Source organism: Schistocerca americana, chromosome 1 (genome assembly GCF_021461395.2).
Source record: "Schistocerca americana isolate TAMUIC-IGC-003095 chromosome 1, iqSchAmer2.1, whole genome shotgun sequence".
Lineage (NCBI taxonomy): Eukaryota > Metazoa > Arthropoda > Insecta > Orthoptera > Acrididae > Schistocerca > Schistocerca americana.
Genome location: NC_060119.1, coordinates 1,008,391,896 through 1,008,400,133, shown reverse-complemented (window position 1 = coordinate 1,008,400,133; position 8,238 = coordinate 1,008,391,896). Strand labels below are relative to the sequence as shown.

General features: G+C 38.8%; 1 non-coding gene across 1 annotated transcript; it reads left to right on the top strand.

The window, feature by feature from the left end:
- Positions 1–1,847: 1,847 nt before the first annotated feature.
- On the top strand, positions 1,848–1,922 carry Trnat-ugu. Its single transcript has one exon. It is a non-coding gene; the product is annotated as a tRNA-Thr (tRNA).
- Positions 1,923–8,238: the final 6,316 nt, after the last annotated feature.

The following is an 8,238-nucleotide window of genomic DNA, read 5'->3' as shown; positions in this document are numbered from 1 at the left end:
AGTATTTTTTATAGTGATTTAGCTGGGTGTGGTTGCCTGAATTTTTTTTGGCAATGTACAGTTATCGTTTCCTTTTGCATGAAATCTTAATACCAGTGGTTATCCAGGGCTTTTTGGTGTGTTTTATGGCTTGAATGTTGTTATATCCTTTTTGGGAACGTGCTTTCAAATCTCAGTGCCACTTCATTACTGAAAAAATTGTACTTGGAATTGGCATTTTCTAAATTATACATAGGTGCCCAGTTTGTGGCTTGGAGATATGATTTAAAAGGCTGGATAGTTTCTTCATTAACTGTCCCAACTGTTTTCCATCTGGGGCCACTATCATTCACATAAATACTTGTGCTGTTTATAGTGAGTCTTTGTCCATCATGGTCAGATAGACCATTCATGACTTACCTGGTAGTCGTATCGCCTATTTTGGTCTGGTCTATAAATATATTATTGATCAGCGTGCTTGTACACGAAGTTATTCCTGTAGGGAAACGAGCCACAGAAACAAGAGTATATGTGGACATCAGATATTCTAGGTCTGCTCTGTCGCTAGAATTCGTTAGAAAGTTAACATTGAAGTCCCCAAGCACTATCACATCTGTTTTGTGTTTGAATATGTATATTAGAAGAGCATCTAGCTTATTCAAAAAGAGACTAAAGTTCCTTGAAGGTGCTCTGTATACTGCGACTATTGATATATGGGAATTATTCAAGGACAGTTCTGTGGCACACACTTCCAAATGTTGTTCTAAACAATAATTCTGTACATTAATTACTCTACATGTGGTATCATTTTTAACGTAAATGACAACACCTCCTTTTTATTTACATTTTCTACAAAATTATGTTGCTAAGTAATAATTGTTTATTATAAGTTTTTCTATACCAGAAATAATATGGTGAACACTAAAACATAAAACAGGGGCATAATCTATACCTCGTGACACAAGTATATTGATTATAAGCTCATTGATGTTACTACTTAGGCCTCTAATGTTCTGGTGATAAATTGCAAGTAATTTGTTTAGTAGAAGCAGTTACACTCTTTTCTCTAAAAAAGAAGTTTGATTGAAGGTCTGGGCAATATATTTTTTACTACCCATCTCTCCAAATTAGTCTGTTTCCACACACTTGCAGATTGGGAAGATGCACTTTTTTCTTGTTTTTTCACCATCCAGTTGTCCAATGTGGTCTGCCCATATCTACGCCTGCAATTATTTTGTGTACTGGTACACTCTCAAATCAAATCTGATTTTTTTGTGTTCACATTGTTCCTTGCCTTTCCAACTATGTCACAAATTATAATTGCTAAATTAATTTTTTCCATGCCAGTTAGGGTGAAGACCACGAGTGGTGTAAAGTTCTCTGCCATATTTGTGAGTTTCGATCCTATGAGTATTTGTAAAATTGCTGCAGGTACCTGCATAACATCTATTTGTTGCAATTACTGCCTTGTTTAGACACGAGGATTGTAATAAGTCACGCCTGTGTGGAATATCAACTGTCCTCATTGAGGTATATCAACAACACCTGTCGGCAGCTGAGGTTGTCAGTTAGTCGTCATTTATTCCAGGGAAAAGTTGCACGGTCATCAACAGTAACTGTTCTCTCAAGAACAAGTTACTTTCTTTGTATATATAGTTAAAGGCTACCCAACCATTGACCTTCGTCTGTGCGCATGCGCACAGGTTGCCCAAACTCTTACGGGAATCGCCAAAGCGTGCGCGAGTAATGAGTTGGTGGGCACATGTCTATAAGGTACATTACATATGTAGAATTGAGGACAGTTGGAAATGTGAGTCTCACGGGAAGCGTGCAAGGGATAAGTCCCTGCAGTCGCGCTATTCATCTGTGCCCTCGGTGGCTCAGATGGATAGAGTGTCTGCCATGTAAGCAGGAGATCCCGGGTTCGAGTCCCGGTCGGGGCACACATTTTCAGCTGTCCTCATCGAGGTATATCAACAACACCTGTCGGCAGCTGAGGTTGTCAGTTAGTCATCATTTATTCCAGGGAAAAGCTGCACGGTCATCAACAGTAACTGTTCTTTCGAGAACAAGTTACTGTCTTCATATATATAGTTTTAAAATTAAATGACTTCCTGTCCAACACGCCATTTCTATTGAGAAATTAGTCAGTGGGATAGAAGGAGTTGATAACAACAGCTCCTTTAGGCTTCTCTTAAACTAATCATTATTAATTATAAAGTTACTGAAAACGTGTTTTGAACAATGGACATATTTTTGGATCAAAGTAAATTATCCTTACTTCAAGTATTGGTTCCATGAGCAGAGCAACAGCTTGGAGAGAGACAGAGTGAGAGAGAGAGAGAGAGAGAGATAGTTACGTGTTCCATTGATCAATAGTACAGAAAACCGTTATGATGTGGAAAGTGTCAAATGCACAAGAAATGAGCACAGGAAACAAGTTTTTTTTCTCTCTCTCTCTATTTTTTTTACATTATAGTGTTATACCTAAATATTTCTATTATCTATCCCATTCCCTTAAATGCCACAAAATGCATATATTATATCTCCAGATTTATTTACTCATATTCAAGAATTCATCTATGATATAGAAGGGGTTGTCAAGGAGGTATGATTTCAATTTGTTTTTTAAAATATTACTGCTGTCTATCAGACATTTTACTTCATCTGGTAATTTACCAGAAAGTTTTATAGCAGCATATTTTAGCCCCTTCTGTGCCAAAGATAGGTTAAGTAAAGGATAGTGTAGGTCTTTCTTTTTTCTGGTATTGTAATTATGAATGTCACTGTTGATTTTAAACTGGTCCATGTTGTTGAGAAAAAATTTCATTACTGAGTAAATGTACTGTGAAGAAGTTGTAAAAATTCCTACTCTTTTAAACAGATGCCTACAAGATGTGTGACTATGAACCCCACACATTATTCTAACTACTTTCTTTTGAGGAGTGAATGCCTTTTGCCTAAGTGTTGAGTTGCCCCGGGATATTTTGACATCAGAGAATGGAATTATGCAAAGTATGTTAGCGTACTAATTTCTACATCCTAAAAATTGGCAATTATCCTGATTGCAAAAGTTGCTGAACCTAGTCGCTTTAGGAGATCCAAAATATGACTTTTCCAATTAAGATTCTCATCTATATGTACACCCAAAAACTTAGTATGCTCTACCCCGGCTACCGACTTCTTGCAGCAGGAAATGTGATGTACTGTATTTTTTCAAAGTTTAGAGCAAGCCCATTTGCAGAAAACCAGTTAATGACTTTTCCAAAGACGTTATTTGTATCATTTTTTATCAGACTTTCTTTTACTGGATTAATAATTATGCTTGTATCATCAGCAAACAGTGTCCGTTCAGCATCTTGTTTCACATAAGAAGGGAGGTCGTTTACATATATCAAGAACAGGAGGGGACCCATGATCGAACCATGTGGAACACCTAATGCAATTTCACCCCAATTAGATGATGTGGTAAACTCCTTTGAATCACTTGAAGCATATAAAGAGACTTTTTGCTTCCTGTTCTGTACATATGACTTAAACCACTCATATGCTGTTCCATTTATACCATAAAATTGTAATTTCTCTAACATAATGTCATGGTTCACACAATCAAATGCTTTGGATAAGTCACAGAATATTCCTACTGGTGACATTTTGCTATTTCAAGACTCTTATTATGTGGACAGTGAAATTGTATATTGCTGTATCAGAGGAACAGCATTTCTGAAATCCGAACTGTGATTTACCAAGTATCCCATTACTGTTGAGATGGCTAACCACTCGAGTACATTACTTTCTCAAAGATTTTTGAAAATGCTGTAAGCAAGGATTCTGGCTGGTAGTTATTGACGTCTGTGGTTTCCCCCTCTTTGTTGAGAGGCCTGACAATGCCATATTTTAACCTGTCTGGAAAAATACCCTGACTCAGTGATGCATTATATATGTGACTCAAAACATCAGCTGTAATTGCTCCACATTGTTTTAATAACTTGTTAGAGATGTCATCTACTCCAACAGAACATTTATTTTTCAAAGATTTAATAATTTTCCTTATTTCACAAGAAGTTGTTAGATGAAACTTAATCTGACTAAAATTTTTCAAAACTGGCTCGTCCATGTACTGCCTGGCTTTTTCTTTTGAACTATTCTCGGCAATTTTTTCTCCTACACTGAAGAAGTTATTGTTAAATACATTGGCTACCTGTGTACTGTTGTTTAAGATGGTCTCATTCTCTTTAACAGTAATACTACCTACCCCAGTGGTTACTTTTCCTGGCTCCCTTCTAACAACATTCCATATTGAGTTGATTTTATTGTTGGAGTTGTTAATTTCTTCTCTAACATACATATTTCTTGATTTCCTTACAACTTTTCTCAGTATATTACAATAATTTTTATAGTGTAAAACCACTTTTGGATCTTTACTAGTTCTTGCTGTCCCATACAGTTTTCTTTTTCTTTCTGAAGACACTTTAATACCTGTAGTAAACCAAGGTTTCTTTGAAAAGTTTGTGGTGTTACATTTAGTAATTTTCTTTGGGAAACAATGTTCAAAAAGAGATATAAATTTATCAAGTAATATGCTGCATTTATCATTAGCATTTGGTTCATTATCTACATCTTCCCAGTTAACACTTGGTATATACACAGATTTATAACAGTCATTATTTTACAGTCAGAGAACAAGGGCTTACAACGTGCTTTATGCTGAAACATGTAAGGACTCTGATTGCTTTCTTCTGCAGAAGTAATATGTTTTGAACATGGCTTGCTTTATGCTGAAACATGTCATGACTCTGATTGCTTTCTTCTGCAGAAGTAATATGTTTTGAACATGGCTTGAGTTTCCCCAGAGAATAAGTCCAAATGACATAGTACTTTGAGAAAGTGCAAAATAAGATATTTTAACATAAGCTCCTGGTACACATTTCATACTCTGGATAATTTAACACAAATGTATTTTATGTGTTGCTCCCAGGACAATTTGTCATCTAGGTATACCCCCAAGAACTTTATATAACAGGGATCATTAAAAGGACTTTCGTCTTTTAGACTAAATACCACTTTTTGTGTTTTGTTCTTGTTCAGGACAAACCCATTTGACCTGAACCAATATGACATTTGGGCGAGTGTATTGTCAGCAGAATATTTTAACTTATTTAGATCATAGTTGTAGTTTAGGAGGGTAGTGCCATCTGCAAATAGAATTGTTTCGGAACTTATAAAGGAGGGTATGTCCTTTATAAGTTCCAAAACTGTGCTGTTTGCAGATGACACTACCTTCATTAACTACAACAATGATCTAAATAATTTAAAAGGTATAGGAAGCAGAAAAGTGCACAGTTTTTCTGTGAGCTGTTGAGTATGGTTTCCACAAGACATAATGCAGCAGTTGAGGATTAGAAAACTAAATGTGCATGCTTGATGCTTTTCTGAGAGGTTTGGGATCAGATATGTCTAGGAGGGTACATGCTGTGGTACTGTAAGATCTCCATCCAGAGGTTAGGCTAGCATTAGAGTATGAGGAGATGGATGTTTCCATCAGTGTAAGGGATCGAAGGAGTGCATTTGCATCGAATGTAAGAGGTTTTAATTGTGGTTGTGCAGGGCACATGCAGACTACACAATTATCTGCGTATGGTTAATAGAGACGGCATGGACTCCAGGTAGTTTAAAGGAAACAATAGTAGGGGTTGTATGGACCAGCAGCAAAGAAACTGAATGCAACAGTGACTGCTGTTATCAATCCCGTGAGGCTTTTTGTCAGAGACGAGAAATCATGGAGGCAAACATTTTGCCTAACAAGACATTTGGTAAATGAACTATGGCTTTGGAATTTGAGTACCTGTTAAGCTCAAGAGATGCTGGAGAGAGTTCCCAGTAAAGACAAATGCAGTAAAAGTGAATGCAGAGGTGGAATGCACCATAGTGGGTGTGGTAGACAGCAGGTAATATAATGTTTTGTTGGGTGCATGTGTCAGTGGCCTCAAGAAAATTATTAGGTAGAAGGCATTGGAATCGACCATACAATTTGCCTGGGGTACAGGACAGTGATATATGTATGACCAGTGGAGTCAGTAATGGAGGCTTTCTCACTGGAGGCAACAGAGTTTCAATGTGTAGAGGTGGCGCCTCATGGAAGCAGAGGCTACGGCATAATACTAGAGTCAAGAGTTTCTGCATCAACATCATGCTATAACTGACCTTCAACAGTGTTTAGGGGAACTTAGTGGGAAGGCATTCCAGCTCAGGGAAACTGTTGTCAATGTTAATCTACTGCAAAGAGTGTCTGGTATATGAGACAATCTATTTAAATCCCAAGCAATGACATTAAGGCTTGATTCATGTCATTGTGTGTCTGAAGGCACCAGAAAGTTAGCATGGGTTAATGTGGAACCTGGCTTACCAATTGGTGCTGTGAGACTTGAGTAAATAATTGAGTCAAGTGTTAGAAGTTTGATCGTATATGGCTAAGATTGAAATGATACATATTTGTATATGGCAATTTAGGTTCTTTGGTTCCTTGTGAGTGTATTGATGTTCCATGTGTTGTGCTCTGAAGAATATTTATTAGGCTGCTAATGAAGTACAGTATTAATTACTTTATGTTTCATGGTGGATGTTATGAATTCGCAAAAGTGATGACCCTGATTTTGAACAGTGCTTCACTGTCTGGTGTCTTCAAAGTAACACAATGGAGCCCCTCACAAACACTGCTGGAAGATAGTTGTTTTGCCTAAAGCAAAGTACATTGTTTCTTCACCAGTTGTTGCCCCTGGCACCTATGGCTTTGCAGCTCCAATTGGAATTTCAAAATAAAGTTGCTTCCAATTTGGTCTACAAGAGCACAGCTGTGCGTTACTCAAGTTGAGGCCATATTTAGAGCGATTTAATCATTTCTCAGTTGGACTTGAAAGTGACTGAACAATTGGATGACTCTTGCACCAGCAGTTATACCTTGCTTAAAGAGGCTGTGCTGTAGCATTTTGTATTAATATCAGATTCACATCTCCAGAAAATCATTGGCAGTGCAATGTATTTGGGTGAAACCCCATCTCAGATCCTCCAGCCACTATGCATACTGGTGGGTACTGAACTTCTGGTGCAGGTGTCTTTAAAAATATTTTGGATGCGAAGCCTCCCAAAAAATGTGAGGGCAGTTATGTCAGCTTTTACCTGTTTCTTCATCGATTAATTGGCTAGGAAAGCTAATGAAGTGGGTATTGAATGTGCAGCCATAAAGGAGGTTATAGATGGAGGCCCCGACCCTTGCTTTACTGCTACGGGGTGCATGGAATCGTGCATCAACCAGCCTGCACTGACAGAGAGCTTATCCAATGACCTCGCATGGCTGGGTAGGAGACGGTGCAGGCAGGAAGACAGGGCCGCTAATTGGGAATGAAACAGAGAATAGCAAAACAACCGTTGGTGCTAGTGTCACAAATGCTTTGGGGCAGTGGCAAGGCTGTGCACAACACCCTGCACTTACACAGACATGATTGATGAGTGTCAATAGGTGTGTGTGGTTGTCAGACTCATTCATAGCGCCTACATTGGAAACTGAATGCAACAGTGACTGCTGTTATCAATCATGTGAGGCTTTTTGTCAGAGACGAGAAATCATGGACGCAAACATTTTGCCTAACAAGACATTTGGTAAATGAACTATGGCTTTGGAATTTGAGGACAGTTTCTTGCCGATGTGGACTTTTATTGTGGCTGATGTGGCTGAACCTCTGGCACCGAGCGCCATGGGTCTCGAATCCGCACCAGACGGCAAGGAACTCTATGACCACTATAGGTCTCTGCAGCAGTAGCACCGTACGTCGTGGCTGTGCGCACTCCTGGCCCCGAGTCTAACGTGAGGGTGCCACTATGGAGCACGTGATCCCAGCAGCCAATAATGACATACCCTGTCATGTATTTAGGCAGCTGCCTCTCTCTCTCAGTGAGGCAGTCTGCTATTCGCATTAAGTCAGTTGACATCTCGCTTACAGACACTGTGTTTATGTTGCATGTGCTTACTTCCCGTTTACGAGTGGACATTGTTTTGATTTCGTGAGGTTATCTCTTGTGACCCCATTGCTTAATACTTTGTTGTTGATCTTGGTGTCTTGCTCGGTTGTCTGTCGTCGTGCTTGTTTGTCCATTCTCGTTCGTCCGTCTTGTTTGTTTGCTGGGTGCTCCCGTTTGGTCCTACTGTGTTTGCATTAGTGGCAACCCCGTGACCGTTCCTGTTGCAGTTACAACAGAACCAAT